Source organism: Lissotriton vulgaris, chromosome 3_1 (genome assembly GCF_964263255.1).
Source record: "Lissotriton vulgaris chromosome 3_1, aLisVul1.2, whole genome shotgun sequence".
Lineage (NCBI taxonomy): Eukaryota > Metazoa > Chordata > Amphibia > Caudata > Salamandridae > Lissotriton > Lissotriton vulgaris.
In genome coordinates, this window is record NC_141689.1 from 1,737,683,744 (window position 1) to 1,737,705,836 (window position 22,093).

At 45.7% G+C, this 22,093-nt stretch overlaps 1 protein-coding gene across 1 annotated transcript in view; it reads left to right on the top strand.

The window, feature by feature from the left end:
- LOC147728380 (N-heparan sulfate sulfotransferase 4) overlaps positions 1–22,093 on the top strand; it is a 1,294,254-nt gene that overhangs the window by 525,037 nt on the left and 747,124 nt on the right. The gene's annotated exons all lie outside the window — the stretch shown is intronic.

Sequence of the window (22,093 nt, forward strand, 5' to 3'; positions counted from 1 at the left end):
GGCAGTTATTAATGACCATTGTTTCTGCCACATCCCAGCACAGGTCAAGTATTTTTCATGGCTCTGGGTTGCTATGAACAGTGTCTTGAACTAACTCAATTTGAAAGGAAAAGGTGAAAAACACACTTTTTCACAGTGACATATGCTGGTCTGTTCAAAATGATATGGTTCAAAAGCTCTACTAGTAGAATCAATGGGATAACTCTGTATCCCCCAGAACCTGGGCATGCATATAGCAAACTACAAACAGTTCTGTCGGGTAAAACAGTAACTTTAAACCTATGCAGTATTGATCATGCGAAATTCAGTCTAATACATTTTTTTAGACTTCAGGATGCAACACCCATAGAAAAAATGTTTTTTGATATGATTTATACTATTTGAATCATATAGACCTGTTAAATTCAATAATCATCAAATGACATCGGTGACATGAAGATAAAGTGAGTAACGTGAAACAAGGTGACATAAGTGACTATGTGGAATTATACACAGGTGGTATAAGACATACAAATATATACACAGTATGCAAAACAGCTGAAATGAAGTCTGTCCTTTCCTATTTTTAATGCATGGTCTCTGGGGACCCCTAATTAGGTTTTTAATTCTTGTGGCCTGGCACCTGGTGGACATAGACTGAAATGAAAATTGCCGTTTCAACCCTGGAGTGTGCACAATTGGGTAAGCGTCACAACGGGTCTTCCTCAGGACGAGCAGACAACAGAGTAGGAAAGCCAATTCCAATTACAGCTAACCACTCCCATGATGGGATGAGCGTTAGGGGGTAGATACAAATTCAAGTCATGCAACAATGTACATTAAGTCTCCAGTTATAAGATTTGGCAGGGAGAACAGGAGCGGTAGTACATAGACTTACCACACACTGTTGTGCGAAGACAAACCACCTGACAGCTGGACTTTGTGCATTACCTCTAGACAGCCACACACAAAGGGAGATTAGGTGTGACTGAGTTGCCAGCCACATCCTGATGGGTCATCCTTGGCAGGATGGGACGGTGGAGCTGACATTACACCTGAATAGGCTGTGTACTGTCCCCACACAAGGGGCTACATATCCCTCTGGAGTGAGTCTGGAGTCAGAGCTGGAAAGGAGGACCTCTGTTCCCTTAAGAGGCCTTCCTTGAAGTCACCCCACTTCAAAGTGACAACTGGGTATAAGTACTGGATCTCTGACCCCCACCAAATCAGTACACTACTGGACCTGTGAAGAACTCAGCCAGGAGGAAGGACTGCTGTGCTGCTTCAAGGACTGCCACTCTGCTGGACTGCTGTTCTTGAAGAACTGCTTTTTTGCTGTGCTGCCCTGCTGCCTGCTACTTTCTGCCCTGACTGAGGAAGGGCTGGAACCATCGCACCTGAACCCAGGTTACCTCCAAGGGAAAGCTGGCATGTCCCCTGTTCTAAGTCTCAGGAACATCAAAGACTTCTCATCAATCTGCAACAGTACCTGGACTTTGCTTGCTGCAAGCCTTGCCCTTCCAAGTGGTGCCAATCCAGTCCTCAGCACTTGGAAGCTGGTATAAAGTGCTGCTACTTCCAGAATCCATCTATCGACGACATTGTGCTGATCATATCTGGTGCATCTCACTTGACTCTGATGCATCGCCGCTGCCGCACGGACTGCTGACATCGCATCGCCGACTGCACGGTGCATCGTCTCCAGGTTCCGTAGCAACTTTGCACAGCTCGGCTCAGACGCATCATCTTCAATCCTCTGCTTCAACATTTCCTTTTGCTTCCCACATCTCTGCTCCATCGATGACGCATTTAAGGTATTTTTCAGTGGGCCAAGGCTGGTCTCTGTATCTTACCCATGCTCCATCTCGGTAAGTCTCAAATTTTCGATTTACCCAGGTCTAGCGCGGCCAGATAGCCCCGGTTGGTGTTTTAAGCTTTTAAGCAGTACAGTTGTATTTATTATTTGAAAATTGATAAGTCTGGTTACACTAATGTTTTTTTGTTGTTTTGGTCATGTTCTGTTCATAAAAATATAAGCAATTTTTCTAAGCTGATGTGGAGTCTTTCTGTGGTGTTTTCCCTTTGTTACTGTTTGAAGTGTTGCACATATACTTTACACATTGCCTTTTAAGTTAAGCCTGCCTGTTCTGTGCCAAGCTACCAGAGGGTGACAACAGGTTAATTTATGGTGTGTATCTGACATGCCCTGACCAGTAGCGGCTCCAGGTGGGAGTGCTGCAGGGCAGTGGGGCGGGGGGCAGGGTGGGGGGTAGTAAACCACAGAATACGGCCGAACAGAGGTAAGTACATAAATAAATAAATAAAATGAATTACATTGCGCATGCTGCAATGCTAAATGGCGATCCTTACCTGAGATCCAGCGTCCCCTGACCTGCCTCAAGCCTCCAGCCGACGCATGCAGCCTCAAAGCTGAAGGTCCCCCCAACTGCGAAAAGGCACCCTTGCACCCGATTGCCCCACAACCTTGAGTGGCTCAACCGACGGCCCCTAACCAACCCCCAACATCCCAACTTACCTCTCCAAGTGGTGGTCGCACCCAGAAGACCTTCGTCCCCAAGCCTGCAGTGCTTTTGCAAACCAGAGACTCCCCATCGAAAGCTACAGGGTTTCCGATGCCAAAACATCACTCTGCACCCGGCCGCGCCAGTGCTGCTGAGGATGCAACTTTTGTGCTGGCCTAAACCCCAATGTACCCTGAGTTGAAATCTAGAAGCTTTTCTCTCACAACCCAGTTGCCTGCTCGTCAGCAGCCACCAACTGGAGGCCCCCTATCCCCCATTGGATAACACTGGGCCTCAGCACTCTGCACCCTGCCGCCGTAGTGCAGCTGAGGGTGTTATAAGAGTGCATCCTTGACCCTGGAGGACCCCTGAGTCTAACCCCAGAACACCAACTCCCACAACAAAGTACTTACCTTTAAACCGATAACACTATTTTCCTCCATAGGATAACATTGACTGTTTTTCTATGAAAAGATTTTACATGTGGAGTTGGACAACCTAAAGAAATTATTTAAAATTGTACTAACTAACAAGACCGATTTTACTTACATGTTTACAGGAAATGTCCCAGTGTAATATCCAGCTATACTACACTTTGTAAGAAAAGTAATCTCAAAAGTAACTTACCTGTAATTTTACTAAAAATCCTATACAAAGTTTATGTACTGTATTCTGAAAAGCATTGCATTATCAGTAACACTACTGTCATCAAATCAAAGTACATTTACAATTGCAATCCAAATTGTGTTACAACTGTATATTTTCTGCAAAGTATTTATCACTTACCTGTGCCAGACTTGCTTGGTTCTAGGAAATAAAATAACTAAAAGAATATTTTTATACAAAAACAATAGGTCTGAAGTTCAGTCTTTGAGTGTGTGAATTCATGTGTTGACTGAGTGAGTACAACAAATGCTTAACACTGTCCTCTGATAGAGCCTTACTGCTCCACCACACTACCACAAATAGAGAGTGAGGTGCTATCTATTTTACCTCTGCCTACCTTTTGGGTTACACTGGACTCTGTGCACACTATACCTCACTTTCGTATAGTATATACAGAGTCAGCTTCCTACAAGGCATGAAACCCCAATAGTTGTACAGTCATAGCTGTGAAACTATGAACTGCATAGACTGCTTCACTCGAATAGCGCCCTTGTTCAGTGGCGGTTCGCTGAAAGAGTGCTGCGGGGCGGGCCGGGCCGGGGGAGGGACAATTCACCTTACGTGACATTGCCGAGTTGGCGATGCAGCGTGCGCAAGGTAAATTGTTTTTTTTATTTATTTACTTACCTTACCCCATTCTGCCATACGTCGGAGTCCACTACCCCCACACCCTGCCCCTCCCCCGCCCCGCCCACTGCCCTACAGCACTCCCCTAGTGAGCCGCCACTGCCTTTGTTGCCTGGTAAGTCCTTGTCTTTCAAACCCCAAAGACAATTAGTAAATGTAATACAAGTTCCTCCATTTAGTGCATGTTTAATAACAACCGTAGTGTTGCAGGAAAATAGAAAATACAGAGGCAATACAATAATTTTTGCTCCACAAAAATAAATCCTGCAGCCTGGTGGCATTTCAATCGGAAGGCAAGAGCAATATGTTGCCACTTTCTGAAAACACCTGAGAATGCTGTCAGGAAAGCCTAATCACACCTAGCCCCTTCTTGCCATTGGATCCCCAAGTATGAAATGAGCCACAAGATACCTAAGATAAACCAAAAGTGGTGCAACCTGCAGCGAACAACAGGAGTTGTTTGAGTGGGTATGTAGGCCTTATTGGCATGAACACAGAGTGATGTGATCAAGGTGACACCTGGATTCCCTGTGTTCTTGCTTACACTGGGTTGCCTTTACCACACACTCCCGTTCCCCACAACATCATTAAACTAGTTGACTTTCCGCTAGTTGCCCTTCCCCATAGGAAACATACAGTTAATTGGGCTGCAGGGGTTTCACAGCACAATCCTATTCTCACATTTCACCTATAACACAACCAAAACCGGATGAATTGTACAATCAGGAAATAGATACAGGACTGCTGTGTGCGAAGACCCAGCCACTAATGTGGTGGCCCTATGTGATTACTCAGCATGCCTGACCCACTTGCAGCTCTGCTCGGAATCTGAAGTGATATGTTCCATGGGGTCCAAGGTACTACAAAATTAATTTCAGTCAATTGGTGTATTTAACTTTTCAGTTAGGCCATTATACTTTGGCACAGAAATTGCCCCAGCGGCGTGGATGTTAAAGGCCATATGTATGCTGAAGTGTACAGCTACACACCATCCACAAAAATAATATATGATTGTCAGGAATACCTAAGTGCTTGGGCTAGGCTGCAGTCTCAAAGCACTGCAGTGACACCAGGTAAGGAAAAGTGGCTTTGCCATGTAGTGAAACCTACTTTTATATATTAATAAGTCACTCTGAAAGTGTACTGCTTTGAGATTTGGAAGTGACATGTTGTAGCCATCCCTTATAAAAACCAAATCAGTATGCTATGCATCATGTTTTGCGACCAAATCCAGTTAAAAAACATTGATATTTTACAGACACCTCAAAGGAGGTGGTAACCCATTCACAAACGTGATGGGGTCGTTTGGATACCCCTCTCCCTTTGTGAATGCAAAAACAAGTGGTTTAAGAGAAGGCAACAGTCTACGGGATAACTGCTTCCTCTTAAACTAACAACAAAATAAATTTTTCTTTTTTGACACAGTCCTGTAACTTTTTTTAAACAGATTGATTTAAAAAAAATGCTTACTTCATTAAAAAATATTCACAGCCATAACCGTCTGCTGACCACTGCAGGCCACCATCTCTGAGATGTCCTTCAATCATAGTGGGTCGCAATGTGTTGCCTACCTCATTAATATTCATGCAGTGGGCTGAATCTGCAATGCACTGTGAGTCGGCATTTAGCAAACAGACCTATTAGCATGTAGGTCGGTTTGCCAAATACCGCTCTGGTCATAAAAATACCAGTCATTGCCAGTATTTGGTCTATCTATATTTTGTATACCTAATGGAAACGCAATTAAAAAAAATATACTTTGCGATGCCTGAGCCAAAACCGGCTTAGAACCAGTTTTGCCACCCAGTTCACTAATACACATTACCTCCTTGTCAGCCCTCCCCGTCCCAGTCCTAACCACACGAGCATAGCTCCTCCCACCAGAAACTCCCAAGCAACTTGAAACCCATCCCTTCCCTCCAGGCCACACCCATACCCTGAGGCATATAACCCTGTGACCTGCCAATCAACAACCTGTTTGTTTTTTCTGCGGAATCACTTCCGAGCTGACTTCATCGAGGGGGGCACTGGAATTGGCCTCCTGTCTGGTAAGTGTGAAACGGGATGCTAAGCGCCCATTTTTAACCCCTATTGTGCCTGTTTTTATTTTACCTTGTGGGCATTTGCTTTGAGTCCCTGCTGTAGCGGGACCGTGGGGTTGGGGGTCCGGACTGCCTGGTGTGGGGTGGTGACTCCCTGCTGCGGCCTCCCCTCTTCCGGGTTTGTTCCCTGCTCTAGCGGGTACACCCGGGGAGGGAGGGGGGATGTGTGGCTTTTTCAGCGCGCCGAGGGCGTGCCGGTTTGGCTTCTCTGTCTCTTTACATACTCTCGGTGCTCGTTTCTTTCGAGCCCGTGTTTTTCCCTTTTTTTTTTGCTTCCTGCAATCCTTGGTGGAGTCTGGGGTTGCGGGGAGGAGGGGGGACTGCCTTTATTTGGTCCATGGGGGCCCGATGTTTAAGGTTCAGTCCAGCTTTGGCGGTTATTTCCTGGGTTGGTGTTCTTGTCCCCGCGTTTCTATTGTTGGAGCTCCCTCTACTGGCGGTCCAATTTACTTTATTGCCGTTTTTGTGTTGCTGGAGGGATTTGCATGGGCCTTGATTTCAAGTCTTGGCCTCTTGCTGCTCTGCTGTGGAGGGGCCCTGGGGTGTTTTTCCCTGTCATTGGCCTGTGTCTGCTGTCTGTGGGGGTCATGTGGGGTTTGGAGGCTCTGCTCTCCTGCAGTTCCGCTGGGGCGTTGGGGAGTTCTTACCTCTGAGTTCACTGGTTCCTGGGGCGGGGTCTTCTGGGTTTCTTCGTGTCCTTACAGTTGGGCCCTGTTCAGTCTTTTCCTTTTGTAGGTTGGTAGTCTTCTCTGATAGGGCGGTTTGAAGGCCGGCCTTCGGTCCTGTGTAGGGATTGGCTCCCGGTCTAGGTGGCATTCCCTGGTTGGCCCTTGGGGATTTTTGCTTTGATTGGTCTTGGTATAGCTTGGGGTCTGGGTTTCTGTTCTCCTGTTTACAACATGGAGGGTAGAGGTGCAGACGTGCGTGAGCTCGGCTGTGAGGATGGGGAGGTGGTCGCTGGTTCTTCCACTGCTCCTTCCATGGCGGATATTCAAAAAATGATTGAGGCTGCTGTGGTAGCGGGCCTTTGTGGCTCATGACCATAAGGGGCCTAAGAGACAGAAATTGGATGCCTCGGCTGAAGTAGATCCGGACATTGACTCTGATGAGGAGGTGAAGGGTCGTTTTGTCCAAGGGGCTGATCTTCGCTGTGTTATGCAGCATGTTCGAGACAATCTGGGATTCCCTGATCCTGTGGAGGGTGAAGAGTCTGAAGACTTCTTCGCCAATTACCTAAAGAAAGATCCGGAAAGCCTCCCCATTCATACGTCTGTGAGGAAGGTGCTGGAGGGGGAGTGGAAGAGTGTTGACAGGCATGCCTTTCCCTGGTTTCTGGCTAAGAGGTATCCCTTGCAGGGATTCGCAGAGGAGTTTCCGGCTGTGGTGAAAGTGGATTCTCTGCTGGCTGGTATGGCGTCTCAGAGCCTGGTGGTGTCTGAGGATGCGGTGCCTTCTGATCCTGGGGACAAGCGTGTTGAGGGGGCCTTGAAGCTGTCCTTTGCTGCCTCCAATCTGGCTGTTCGGTCTGCAGCTTACACCAACTTCTTAAGGACTGTCAGGGTATTTCTGCGCAGCTCATGCAGGATGAGGATCCCTCTGAGTCTTTGTCCATGTTGGAACAACAGTTGCGTTTCATGGCTGACATGTCCTTCGACTCCCTTAGTGCTGCGGCGGCGGCTGCTGGTGCCTCGGTTGCTGCTAGGAGGCAGTTGTGGCTTAAGTCTTGGAAGGCGGAAGCTGCTCAGAAGGCGGCCGTGATGAAGATTCCCTTCACAGGCTCTAAGCTGTTTGGGGAGCCGTTGGAAGCTTTGATTAAAACGACGGCTGAGGACAAGAAATTGTTGGCTCCGGTCCGCTCTTCTCAGAAAGGGAAGTTTACGGGTTATAAGCGGGCTTTTGGGCAGGCGTTTCAATCTAAGATGGCTGCTCAGCCCTTTCGTGGTAGGGGACGTGGCCGGGGTGTCCCTTCCTTCCACAAGTCCCGGGGTCAACAAGGGGCTTCCTCTTCTGCAGGTCCCTCCAAGTCGTGACTATGTGATGGATTCCTTGAAGGTGCCGGTTGGGGGTCGCCTCACCTCTTTATTACCTGTCTGGGAGGAGTTCGTTCTGGATCTGTGGGTTCTACAGGTGGTACGGCTGGGCTACAGAATAGAATTTGGAACTCCTCCGGTGGATGTGTTAAAAGCTACCCCTGTTCCCAGGTCTCTGGCAAGATGTTGTGCTCTATTGGACGGAGTTCGGGACTTGGTGTCAAAGGGAGCTGTGGTGAGGGTGCCTGTGAGTCAACAGGGTTGGGGGGTTTACTCAATCCTGTTTTTGATCCAAAAGCCAAATGGGGACTTCCGTCCAGTCCTGGATCTGAAGGCGGTGAACTTGTGTATCCCTCATCGGTCCTTCAAAATGGTGACTCTGCAGTTGATTGTTCCCTTCCTGTCGGTGGGGGATTTCCTGGCTTCTCTCGATCTACGGGACGCCTATTTTCATGTGCCAGTGCACGCAGATTCACAGAGGTTCCTGCGTTTCTGTGTAGGGGTGGATCACTACCAGTTCCAGGTATTACCGTTTGGCCTGTCTGCCTCTCCGAGGGTGTTTACTAAAGTGTTGGCACCCTTGGTGGGTTTGTTGCATGCTAAGGGTATACAAGTTTTCCCTTACTTGGACGATTGGTTGATTTCTTCCTCTTCTTTCCTTCAGGCTCAGTCACATTCCCAGAAGGTTTGCAGTCTCCTTCAACGGTTCGGGTGGATTCTGAACTTGGAGAAATCCCATCTTCATCCCACTCAGGAACTGTTGTTCATTGGGGGGGTGTTCAACACCAGGTTGGGGAAGGTCTTCCTGTAGGAGCCCCGCAGACTGACTCTTGTGCACGAACTGAAGAAGGTGTTGGGGGCTCGGTCTTCCATGGCTCGCCAGTGGCTGCGTGTTCAGGGGCTGATGTCAGCAACTGTGATGATTGTTCCTTGGGCCCGTTTACACTTATACCCCCTTGTGAATCATCTTCTGGAGCTTTGGGATCTGGCCTCTCTGAATTACGAGCTGTTGGTTCCGGGGAGTGTGTCCATCGCCCGGGAGTTGTCCTGGTGGCTGGCGGACCGGAACCTCTTACAGGGCTCGCCCTTTGTGTCCCGAGTGAGTTGGTCCTGACGACCGACGCCAGCGAACTGGGTTGGGGTGCGGTCTTGGGTCAGGAGTCCGTGCAGGGTCTTTGGTCTGTGCCAGAGGCGGAAATGTCCTCGAATTGGTGGGAATTAAAGGCGTTTCAGTTGGCATTATCTCATTTTCTGCCTTGGGTCCCCCAGAGGGATGTGATGGGGTGATCGGACAACACGGTGGTGGTGTGTTATATCAACCGCCAGGGGAGCGCAAGGGTGGCTTCCCTCAATTTGTTGGTTCAAAGTATAGGCCTGTGGGCGGAGTCTCACTTGTTGTCTCTGAGGGCTTTACATCTGCCTGGGATTTTGAACTCGGAGGCGGATCGCCTGAGCAGGGTGTTTCCCTCCCTGTCGGACATGTGCCTGTCTCAGGAAGTTTTTCGTTGCCTGATGGCCCGGTTCGGGGTTCCGGTGGTGGACCTGTTTGCAGCCCCGGGGAACGCCTTGAGGGGGACGTTTTGTTCTCTGGTTCGCTCTGCCGTGGTTTGGAGGGTGGATGCCCTGTCCTTCCGGTGGGAGGGGGGCCTTTCCCCCTATTGCCATGCTGCCGCGTGTTCTGCTGAAGGTCAAACTGGATCGGGCTTCGGTGATCCTGGTGGCTCCGGATTGGTCCAGGCAGCCTTGGTTCCCTCCGTTATTGAAGTTGGCAGTGGGGCCTTGCCGGAGGTTGCCGGTGGTCCCTTGTCCCTTATCATTTCCCCCTCTGTCTCGGGAGTGTCTAGTCCGCCTGAGGCTGGCGGGTTGGCTGTTGAGAGGATGAACCTTGTGGCGTTGGGGTGTTCTCCTTCTGTGGCGGAATTTATTCAGAGGTCCAGGCGCCCTTCGGCTCTCAAATCCTATGCCCGGCATTGGGTTTCTTTTCAGTCTTGGTGTACGGCGCATGGGTGGTCTGCCTTGGAGGTGGATCCGGTACTGGTCTTGGACTTTTTGAAGGACGGCTTTGACTTGGGTCTGGCTGTGTCCTCCCTGAGGGCTCAGTGGGCTGCTGTTCGGGCCTTTCGGGGTTCGGTCTGTGAACCGGTGGTTCCCCTGGTGTCCCGTTTGTTGCGGAGTTGCTTCCTTCAGAAGCCTGTCATTCGGTCCTTTGCTCCTAGTTGGTATCTGCCTCTGGTTTTGGGGGCTTTGCAGGGGGCTCCCTTTGAGCCTCTGCTGGAGGTGTCTTTGAGGTTTCTGACGATCAAGGTGCTGTTCCTTGTGGCTATTACGTCGGCGAGGCGGATTGGGAAGTTGGGCTCCTTGCTATGTTCGGCCCCTTTGTTATGTTTCTTTCCTGATTGGGTGGTGCTGCTGCCTGATCCTTTCTTTGTTCCCAAGGTCCCTTCCTCTTTTCACTGCTCTGCCAATCTGGTTTTGCCTGTTTTATGTCCTGATCCTCTTTCAGAGGTTGAGGTGCGGCTGCACTGTTTGGACGTTCGGAGGGCTCTAGAGATCTATTTGTACCGTACTGAGCCATTTCGTAAGGTGGAATCCCTTTTTGTGACCTTTGGCCTGGCTGGTCAGGGTCTTAAGCCTTCTGGGGCTACCTTCAGTCGTTGGCTGCGATGGGCTGTGGGTGCTGCGTATGAGGCCTGTGGGGTGTTGGCTCCGGGGTCTGTTCAGGGAAAGTCGACTCGGGGGTGGCGGCTTCCTGGGCTTGTTTTCAGGGGGCTTCCATGGCTGAAATCTGCAGGGCTGCTACCTGGAGTTCTCCACACACCTTTATGTCCCATTATCGTTTGGTGGTTGGGGGGACTGATTCTGCTGGGTTTGGGGACGCTGTGTTACGTTCTACTCCGGTGGTGTGACTTTTATGTGCTTTGATAAAGTCTGCTTTTGGCTACTGAGTGAAGCCGATTATTGCTTTGGTATCTGCTCGTGTGGTTAGGACTGGGACGGGGAGGGCTGATGAGGAGGTAATGACCGGTTACTCACTGGTAATATTCATTACTCCGAGTCGTAGCCCTCCCCGTCCCAGTCCAGGTTCCCATCCATCCCTCCCTGTTTCGGCTTCTTGTGCTTGTTAGGTACAGGTTGGTGATTGGCAGGTCACAGGGTTATATGCCTCAGGGTATGGGTGTTGCCTGGAGGGAAGGGATGGGTTTCAAGTTGCTTGGGAGTTTCTGGTGGGAGGAGCTATGCTCGTGTGGCTAGGACTGGGACGGGGAGAGCTATGTCTCGGAGTAATGAATATTACCGGTGAGTAGCCGGTCATTCTTGGCTGGAGTTAGTGACTCTGCTCTCCGAGTAAAAATAGCCCACCCTCTGGTCCTAGAAAGGCTGGGATGTTCTTAAAAACTGGCCACTAAGGAGGGATTAGCCTTCTGGGATCATACAGGAACAGTTCAGAAAACAGGATTACAGCCTTCACACTACCTCTTTTGAAATAAAACATTACCCCCGTTTTCTACATTGGCTTGGGAACTTTATTGAGGTAGTTTCTTGCTGATAAAATTATTGGTGATGCTAGAACTTAAAATGCATGTCTCCAGGGAACGGCCTGCTGCTTATGCCTTAGTTAACATAGGCTGAACATAGTTTGTCTAAGGCCTGTTTTGAGACCAAGGCATGGTGAATTTATTAAGTTAATAACCCAGTTTCTGACACTCACATGGCCACTCACTCTGCCCTGCCCTTGCAAGAACTCTTATTCTTCCCCAGGAGGCAAAGCCATCACTGCCATCTAAGGGATCCAGCGGAAGCACAAGTACAGGGACACTACCTCCAAATTATGGTCTTATCTTCAGTAAACTAGCTATTGCATTCACCGTTCCATTCAATTTCTTGGGGAGGACTCCTAAGTCATTTCTTCCCTGGCGTTGTCTCATCTCAATGACCGTGACGCCAAATCACCAACATCAGGTAACATCCTTTACCTAGCACAAGTCTTTAAATTAGTATAATCTCCACACTCAGATAGACTAGTCATCAAGTCTAGGGAAGCCACAACTACCCTCCATTTTCAGCCGACTAGCAGATTATTTGAGGATCGTAAATAAATATTCATGAAATATCTACTTTCAATGCAAAAATCAGATATATACCCAGAACACAATGATGTCACATTTTATCTTATTAGGCACACTCCTACTCACGCTATGGTGCCATGAGCATATCTAACATCTCCTGGAATTACATACGTCTTTTACTGCACCTCACTACATGAATGCTTTGGTGCCTTCATGGCTGCTGCCCAACTCTTAACCACTGAATCAGTGTTGGGTCAGTGTGCCATCCAACCACATGCTAGTCTCCCAGTGCCCCACACTAACCATCAGATCTTAGTTTACATCACTTACCACTCTGGGGTTACAAGCTGGTGTCCTGTCTATGGAGTGATCTCAACTGCAACTCGAGCTATTTGCTGTAACTACCAAAAATACAGAGATCAAAAACTCAAGAGCTGCATGCAGTCCCACACACCAAAAACCATTCCTACCATTGCCACCTTAAATGGACACGTTGGCAGAGATAAATGTTCCAGGGAGCATTTCTACAGAAAGAAAAAATATATTTTAACATCAGAACAGGTTCATTTTTCCATGTTGGCAGTTTTTTGTCTAAGGCATACCCAAACAGGAAGCAGACTAATGTATTATTTTTCTGAAAATGTATGTCACTGATTCCTGCATGGTGACTGATCTCTCACCTCAATAGTTAAGCTAGCCTCTTGCAATGATCTGCCAAGAATGTGGTGAGGAAGGAAACTGCTGTTCCTACTGCTAGTGAAATTAAACTATAGACAGCGTATTGAGGCTCACAGCTTAGCTGACGGCAAGTAAGGGAAGAGAGGCACTTGGGACATTGCTTTCATACTCGTGTCCTCATGCAGTTAACGCTGAAGGCTGCACATAGATCTCTAGGGCTGACTGTGCCTTACTTTTCTTGGAAATAGTCAAAGTTGAGAAACAGAAAAAGAAAAGTTGTATTAATTAACATTATCCAATTTTTTGTAGCAAATATTTCCAAGACAGTAGCAACCAGTGTGTCAGGGCATATTTGTGTGCCTGCTTAGCCCCCTTTGTGATTTGTGGGACCACTCCTTTAGAAATGCTCACATGAATCATGTGTGTGCCTTTCATGGTTCCTCTTCTCACTCACGTCTTAGCATTTTATCTGTGCTGCTAAAGTCAGCAGAGAAAAAACAAAAAGTGATGGGTGGAATGTCAGATTTAATCTCAGCCACAGATGAGTCCGCTGGACTGTAGTCCAGTCCATTGATCTGTGCTCAATATCTGACTCCAGACCGGGAACAACCCTATGCAAACCAACCTTAATCTTCCTCAAATATTAACAATCCAGCCTGAACTTCCGGCCATATCCTCTCTGAGCAGGTTAAGGCGCGACCCAACACTGGTTTCAGCATTGTGGATCTCATTTGTTAGGGACTTAAAAAGAGCTCAAACGGTATGCATTTCTGTTGTACTATTTTACATGTTTTAATTATCTTCATGTGAGTCTACAATCACCTTTATTTGGATAGCCTTCTGCAACTCGGACACATTTCTCTGGCTTCCCGCTGTTGTCCTTTGGATGTCTATTTCCTGTATTTGTCGAACTGAGGGACCAGTATGGTATTAATGGCTGTAATTATTGGTGGTACAGTTTGAGTCTCTCCTTTTGAGGTCAGTGGAGTCCCTGGAGAAGAAGTTAAAACTACTTCCCATTGTCCTTGCAAAGCACATGAAGGGTCCCAACATCCAATGGGCTTGAATGCCATCCTCTCTCAGGAGCAACAGCAGCAGTGATTGGGGCTATGGTCCCCCACATGGCTCTGCGAGAGGCTCTCCTTGTGGCTGTGTTGGGCCCTGTGAGCATCAGTCAGTTAAATGGCCTCAGTTTTGGGGTCCTCTGGTCCTTCTACTTCCTCGTGTCAGTAATAGCACCCATAGCACAGGATCTGATTATGTTTTGAAAACTTGTTTTTTCTTTATTTGCCATTTTCTCTTATGCAAAGTCCTCATACACTGTCCTACGCCTATGCCCCAAGGCTGGCACTTCCCTTGGTGTTTGCAGGGGATGATGGCACCAGTTGTTGGTCTGGTGCAGAAAATGATGCACATGAAAGGGCGGCAGCATAGGTTTGGCTGGTGGAATAATGACCAGTTCTCTGTAGTGCCTTTGGGTTGTGGTTGAAGGGCACCAGTGACTCTAGCCTTCACCGGCTATCCACAAGTTGTAGCGTTTCCAGACCGTTTGCACATGTCCTGGTATCTGACAGGTGTGTTGTGGTGGAGTCCAGGCAGAGGCACCAACTGAGCCTCCAGTTTAGGTACCTAATATCTGGGAATGATTTTGCCAGTATACATCGCATGTGCTGGAATCACGCACTTCATACAGTTTGAGGCACATGTCCTCTCACAAGCAAGCCAATGCCCACTCTGTCCTCAGTCATTAGTCACCTGCGAACATAGACAGTGCTTCCAGGGACGACCCAGAACTGTCCTGATTTTGTCTCTTTCAAAAAGCTACTTAAGACCTGACGCTTTTAACCAAATTTCTTCTCTTCCTCTCTCCCATGAGTCTGCGCTACAGCGCAGTGATATCCCTGCGTGTGTGAATCGCTGTGCTCTATTAAGTTTCTATAACGTAACATAATATACCATCCATGGTTCCTGGATGGGGCTCCTCCTGAAAGGGTGCTTTTTCAGTGCAGCGGTATGGCTTGCCTCATACATAGCTGTTGTGGTTACTATCCCTTTAATAGAACTTCACCAGCTCTACCTTCTTGACATCATTATCAGAATGTTATGTTTTCTCCTGAAGAGTCAGTTGCTGTGATCTCCTGTTGATGGTTGTACCAATAAAGCTTCTTCTACAACTTATCCTGTTTCAGAGCTTTTATCACTGGCAACGAGGGTCAAGGCTTGATTGGGGACAAGCACCTACAACCATCATCTCCCCTACCTTTGGAATTTCCTTTTGGACTTGGATTTATTCAAATTTTCGTTTTTTCTGGTTATTGGATTACCTTGGACACAGTATATTTATTTTGGACTTGGTTTCTATCATCTGGATCGTTATTCTACAGACTTATTCTATTGCCTTTCATGGATTGGATTGGATTTTTCGTTTTCTGAAACCTTGTACACTAAATTGGCTGACTGTCCTTCTCATCGTTTTTGGATTGCACTTGAAACCACGTTATCTTTACTCTACGTTGGAAAGTTTTGCAGTGCTTTCTTGTTAATTTCGGCCTCAACAAGGAACATACAGAATTTCCCAAAACAGGTACAGTCACAGGTAATGCCTTCTTATGCTCGAGGCTTACCGTTACGCCTGGTTGTTGTTTGAAATTTCATCGCGTGTGCCATCGCATGTGCCAGCTTCGCGTGTGCCATTGCGCGAGTGCCGCCAGCCTTCTCGTTCTCTTGCTCGCTCCGGCAGCCTGATGTGAACGTGTGCCATTGCGTGAGTGCCGCCTGTCTTCTAGTTCTCTTGCTCGCATCGGCAGCCTGATCTGAACCCTGACCTTCTGACATCTGACATCCTACGCGTGACGTCATCACGCAGCGGTCATTTTGGATTTCCCTGGCCGATGCGCACGGCAGCGCATTTTAACCATTTATTTCCCAGATGACCACGCTGATGCGCACAGCAACGCAATACACCAAAACAAAACTTCGTTTTCCTTCCTTTCATCGTTGATGTGCACAACAGCACATTCTCCCTTATTATTTGGTCATTTTTGATGTGCGCAGCTGTACTACTCATCAATTCTAGGTTTGGACTACCTATTATTCTGCACTATCATACATCAATTTATTGTATTGTATTCACTTTACAAAACTTGGATATTTTATAGACTTTTATCATAGTTCAGTATTTTTCCTCATCTGAAGTCATAATATTTTCCACTGTTATTGTATAAAGACTTTCTGTATTTTGGTTTATTTTCATAATGGCTACTACATCTAGCATGTCACAGCCACCTCCATTTCTTTCAGAGGAAGGTGAACCCATTCTTCCTTGGAAGAGATGGAGGAACTTGTTTGATTCTTATTTGGTTGCTATTGGGGGAGAGAAATTTTCGGCAGTCAGAAAACAAGCTATTTTGTTACACAATTTGGGAGTTGAAGGTAGACATACGTATGATAGTATGGACAGTATACCTGTGGGTGGAGCTGATGGTGAACCTGCAGATGTTTTTGAAATGTCTATGACTATGTTAGAACAGTATTTTGGTCCAAGGATTAATGTTGTCTTGGAACGACATAGATTTTTTACTCGTGTTCAAGGCTCTCGTGAACGTGTTGGAACATATGTTGCTGCTTTGAAAACTCTTTCACGCACTTGTGACTTTAGTGATCTATCTGAATCTCTTGTTAGAGATCAACTTGTTCGATGCACGAACAGTTCTAGGGTTCAAGATAAATTATTGTCCAAAAACCCTTCATTGAAAGAAGCAGTAGCTATTGTAGAGGGTATGGAGAACACCTCTACATGGGTAAAAAAAATAAGAAAGAATAAGGAAGATGAGAGTCAAACTGTTAGCGATAATAAAAAGAAAACTCCTGACTCAGTACATATGTTAGGAGAAGATGAATTCAGTGAATGTCAGGAAGAAGTGGCTAAAGTCAGTGTTGGGTCTAAAAGTAAACCTTCTCAAAGGAACTCATTTTCCCAAAAAAGTTCTTTTGAAAATCGCCCTCCTTCCTCCAAAGAATCCATTGTTCCTAAAGAACGTGATTCTCGTCAACGTCCTTTCACCAACCAAAAAATGCGTTGTTTTAGATGTGGGAGTTTCTTTCATACTTCCAATTTTCCTCAATGCTTTGCTAAAGATAGTGTTTGTAACAACTGAGGTATCAAAGGGCACTATGCACGTGTGGGTAGGTCTAGTAAAAAGAGAGAAACCAATGAGCCTGTTTCTGACATTGTACGTACAGTTGTGGGTTCTAGTGTTAGTAGTAGAATGGTTGACACAGAGCATATCTTCATGCCATTTTGTGATATAGGAATTGACAAGTTTGTTTTCAAACTTATGGCAGACTCTGGATCCCCTTTTACCTTAATTGGAAACAAAATATGGGATGAAGTGGTACGTTTAGAAAATATTCAACTGTTACCTTCTGATATCTCTCCTTTGAGCTATACCAAATCTAAAATAGAGATACTGGGTTACACTGTAGCTAACATTTCTTTCAAAGGTAAAAGTATTTCTGGCAATGTTTATGGTGCTGTCAGAGGTGACAACCTTCTTGGATGGTGACATCAGCATGATTTGGGGATTATTCTTAATCCAGGAGCTGAAGATCCAAAAAAACAAGTCATGTTAAAGGAAGATTTTCTTGCTGCTTCGTTACCTGTTTCTTTTCCTTCTCAAGTAGATTCTGTGTGTGGGTCTGAGAAATATTTTGATGATTATCCAAAGGTTTTCTCGGACACCTTGGGGTGTCTAAAAGGTTTTGAACACAGAATCATCCTCAAGAAATCTGCCAAACCATGTGTGCACAAGGTGAGAAAGGTACCTAACATGATGCTTGAGCCGCTTAAGCTTGAGATTGAAAGACTGTTAAATTTAGGGGTGATTGAGGAGATCGAATCATCTGAATGGTTAAGTCCAGTGGTTCTAGCACCCAAGGATGGTGGGAAGTCAATTAGGATGTGTGTGGACTTGCGCGGATTGAATGAATGGATCTGGGTAGATCGACAGCCATTGCCCAACATAGCTGAGAGCATTAGCATTTTGAAAGGTGCGAGGGTATTTAGTGTACTCGATCTCTCTTCGGCTTACCATCAAATTGTATTACGTAAAAATTGCAGACATTTAACGTCTTTTGTCACGCCAGTGGGTGCTTATCAATTTCTACGAATGCCATTTGGTTTAGCTTCGGCTGCTGCGTGTTTCCAAAGAGTAATGAAGATGGTTTTAGGCTGTCTTTCAAATGTCATGTTCTTTCAGGACGATATTTTGATATATGGAGTGGATGAGTGTGAACATGACAAGGTATTAAGATCTGTTTTGAACAAGTTTGATGAGAGTGGACTTACTGTAAAGAAGGAAAAGTGTCGCATTGGTTTAAAATCTGTCACATATTTGGGACATGTTATTTCTGGAAGTGGGATCCAGACCAAATTGGAGTTAGCAGAGAGCATTGTAAGGGCACCTACTCCTGTGGATAAAGATCAGGTCAAGTCATTTTTAGGTATGGCGGAATTTTATTCCAAGTTTGTCAAAGGTTTGAGCCCATTAGGTCCCTTTTAAAGAAGGGTGTACATTGTTCCTGGTCAGTTGATTGTGAGAAAGCTTTTGAATTGGTTAAAATGGAGATTGGTAAGATGCATTATTAGTTGATTACACTTCTAAATTGGTTGTTTCCAAATGCATGAGTGGTGTTAATTCTAGAACTGTAATTGAGTTTTTGAAGGAGGTATTTGTGTCAGAGGGTGTTCCAAAATTCCTGCTCACTGACAATGGAGTGCAATTCACCTCCAGAGAGATGGATGATTTTCTAAAAAGCCTGGGCATTATTCATCAGAAAACAGCTCTTTACTCTCCACAAGCGAATGGTCTCACGGAGAGGATGAATAGAGTTGTAAAAAGTTGTGCGCAGAGGGCTTTGGAATCCAAAGTCTCTTTTAGCAGTGTCTTGAGGGAAACGTGGTGGGCACACCGCACGACTCCCAACGCTGTCATGCAAACATCTCCTTTTGAGGCTTTGAGGGGTAGATTAGCTTGTTCTAAACTCAATCCTACTTGACTTCCTGAGAAGAGTCGTGATGACAGTGTTGAGAGAGAAGTGAGAAGGAGGGAAGTGTTGACAAATTATCAGCAGAAATATAAACAACGTTATGATGCTAAGATGGTTGTCAAACTTAGGAAATGGAATGTGGGTGACAGTGTTCTGGTGAAAAAACCCAAGTGTGGTCATAAAGGTGTTTCAAACTTCACCGGTCCTTTCACCATTGTTTCGATCAGAAATTTTTTTGTCACTTTGGACAATGGTTGCACTTGGAATATGTCTAAATTAGCCAGGTGCGATGGTGTTAAGAATTATTCCAATAGCAGTTCCAGTTCCTCCTGTAATCCTTGTGTTACTTCTTCTCCTTGTCATCAGAGAATTGTTCCTAGGAGGTCTATACACCTTCCTCGGAAGTTCAATGATTATGTAATGTCTTAATCCTTGACTTATTCCTTGTCCTTGATTTTATGAAGTGTTTTGCATTTACTTTTCTGTTCTTTCTTTTATATTGGTAAGGGGATGTGTTGTGGTTACTATCCCTTTAATAGAACTTCACCAGCTCTACCTTCTTGACATCATTATCAGAATGTTATGTTTTCTCCTGAAGAGTCAGTTGCTGTGATCTCCTGTTGATGGTTGTACCAATAAAGCTCCTTCTACAACTTATCCTGTTTCTGAGCTTTTATCAATAGCTCAGCGTATAGTGCTCTGTGTTCATTCGCTAGGGCAGTGCCATGGACTCTCTCCAATGAGCTGGCTGCATGCGATGCCTAGCTTGTACACACTAAGGAGGAACTGTGTAGGCGCCACTGGGGGTGACGTGAGTTGATCATACCCATTTGCTCCCCGAGGGCTTACAAGACTGTTGATTGCTGTCTCTGGCCATGGTGTCACCTGGCATGTGCTGTCTTCCACTGCACCTGCCTGCTAACATTCTCAGCCACACCCTTTATTTCTTACATGTCAATGAGACCCACCACTTGCTGAGCAAAACGGGTGTAAATAAATTGAAGGACACCGCGTTTTAGGCTGATCATCGCCTTTTAATAGCAGTGTGGGAGATCGAGAACTATTCAAAACGACCCCGAGAAGGATAAATTAATGGCAAATCTAATTCACCAAGATGCATTCGCATAGGTGATACATTGATTGTGGAGAAAATCATAGACAATGTCCTGAAGAAGGAGGCTATAATCATCCAAGGCTTTCGAAACGCGTTGACGCACTACAGAAGGGTTAAATTCGGAGTTGTCAGCAAATAGTTGGGTATAAGGAAGGGAAATCCTTCCCAGTGTTGTCAACAAAGGGTCCGAATTAGCAATACTACGACAAAGTTTATTGTCTTCTCCCATATTTCTCTCATTCCACACCAGGTGGTTTTATTGTATATTGTTTAGGTTTTTAAATGAAATTGTACATGGATTCATGTGTTTTTTATTGAAAATAAAATGTATATTTTTATATAAATAATGTTTTTTCTTTGTTGAGTGTTCCCCAAGCAATAAGTGGATAGTTTGCAATTGAGTGAGTGACTTGGATTGAGTGAGGTGATTGTTTGAATTCTAGATCATTTGATCTCCCAATGGGAAAAAAACTTGCTTTACTTGACAGTATATTGGTGCTCTATTTCCCCTTGGGTGATATTGAGCCCCTCTGTTTGGTTGAAGTTTAGGATTTTGCCTTAAGTTAGTTCTGTGAATCGGGCCCTCTGTCTTTAATTAACCACCACTCCCCTGCGCACAGGGCTAAATTACAAATTAAAAAAATAGTACTATAAATTTATGGGGGGCAAGGATCAGCAGATTAAAGAATTATTTATTTTGAGCATTTGTACACTGCTTATTCCCAAAGGCTCATATTCACACTTTCCTACAAGGACATGCAGACTAGGCATGAGTAATTTCAGTAACTACGCATTACTCTTGTGATGCGAAAGTACCAAAATTACATGATCACACCAGCTTGGGTAAATATAAGTCATTTGGGGGTAAATACTACCGCAGAGGCACAGGAACAATAAACTAAGAGAGAAACAGCAAGAAAGAAATGATACTGAAGCACCTGAGTAAGTGTCTGCAGTTCTCATAGACAATATGGCGGCAGTAAAGGTGAGCAAAAGTTATTTTATGACTATTCACGTTTTCATCTCCAAGTCTTTGTATTGCATACAATACATCTCTAAAAGGCAGCCGATATGTGGTTTGTCTACAGTATTTTTTCAAGGCTGAAAATAGTATATATAAATGGCTCACATTACTGTGAGTTGAAATGGCAACAAAGAAAACCAAGTAACACCCAAAGAGTTACAACACAATCAAGAAGCCAATAAAAGAAGATTCACCCAAGAAGAAGAAATGGCAAAAGTGTAAAATGATAACTCGCCAAAAACCATTGTGGAAGAAGGAAAATGCGGTTGTGAACTCATGCTGTGGCTACATCATGGGAAGTGCACATTGCAATAGGGTGGCAATGTTCCTAAAGTAGAAACTGAGTCAAGAGTAGCGTCCTAAGGAATGAGTGAGCCCAAGACACCCTTGTGGTTACTATGACTATGGTCCTATATGCATCCCAGTGAAAATAAATCACCAGCCCATGTGATATGTAGCTGTTAGACACTGTAAGCTTCTATTTCCTTGTAAGGTTCAGTTCACGTTGCAAAGAATATTAAATACCTGTGGAAAAAGTAAATGCACACACGTAGTAAGTACATCAGGGAAGAGTAAGAGTAAGCAGCTGTGCTGAATAGTCAGTTTTAGTGTTTAAGATCAGCAGTCAGACACAAAGGGACACATATAGTGTCCTGTATAATACAAATGCAAACAACAGGTCCTCATATGCACCATTCCACTGTGACATATAAAGTAAAACCTTTATGGCACTCAAGTAACCTATGAGCGTTGCCACCCCAGTATCTGGTGGGGTAAGCAATCAATCGTCAAAGGCAATGGTGGTCACTGGGAGACTCCAAAACGTATGATATCTGAAATGTAGTAAAGAAGAAAGACTATGGCCATTATGTGACACACCATGTGCGGTGGCGTGCAGAATCAAATAAATACCATTCATACTTATATCAGAAGCAACCGTAGATTAGATCCCAAGTGACAATGGAGGACCATACTATTTCTTTTTTAAATTCACCATGCTGGGACCTTGCTCCAGGATGTATTTTTACCCGTGATTGCAGGGTAACGGTACCAAGGGAGCACCATCATAGGGACAGTCTCTACCTTCTCATAGAGAGACAGCGGTTGCTGGCTACTGCTGTTTGTGTCCTGTGAATTTAGTGCTATTTTCTTCGCACAAATGCACCCTCAGGCCAGGGGCGTAAGAGACACTGAATTTCTGGGGGGGGACAAGGCCAACCTTCTGGACTTTCCAGT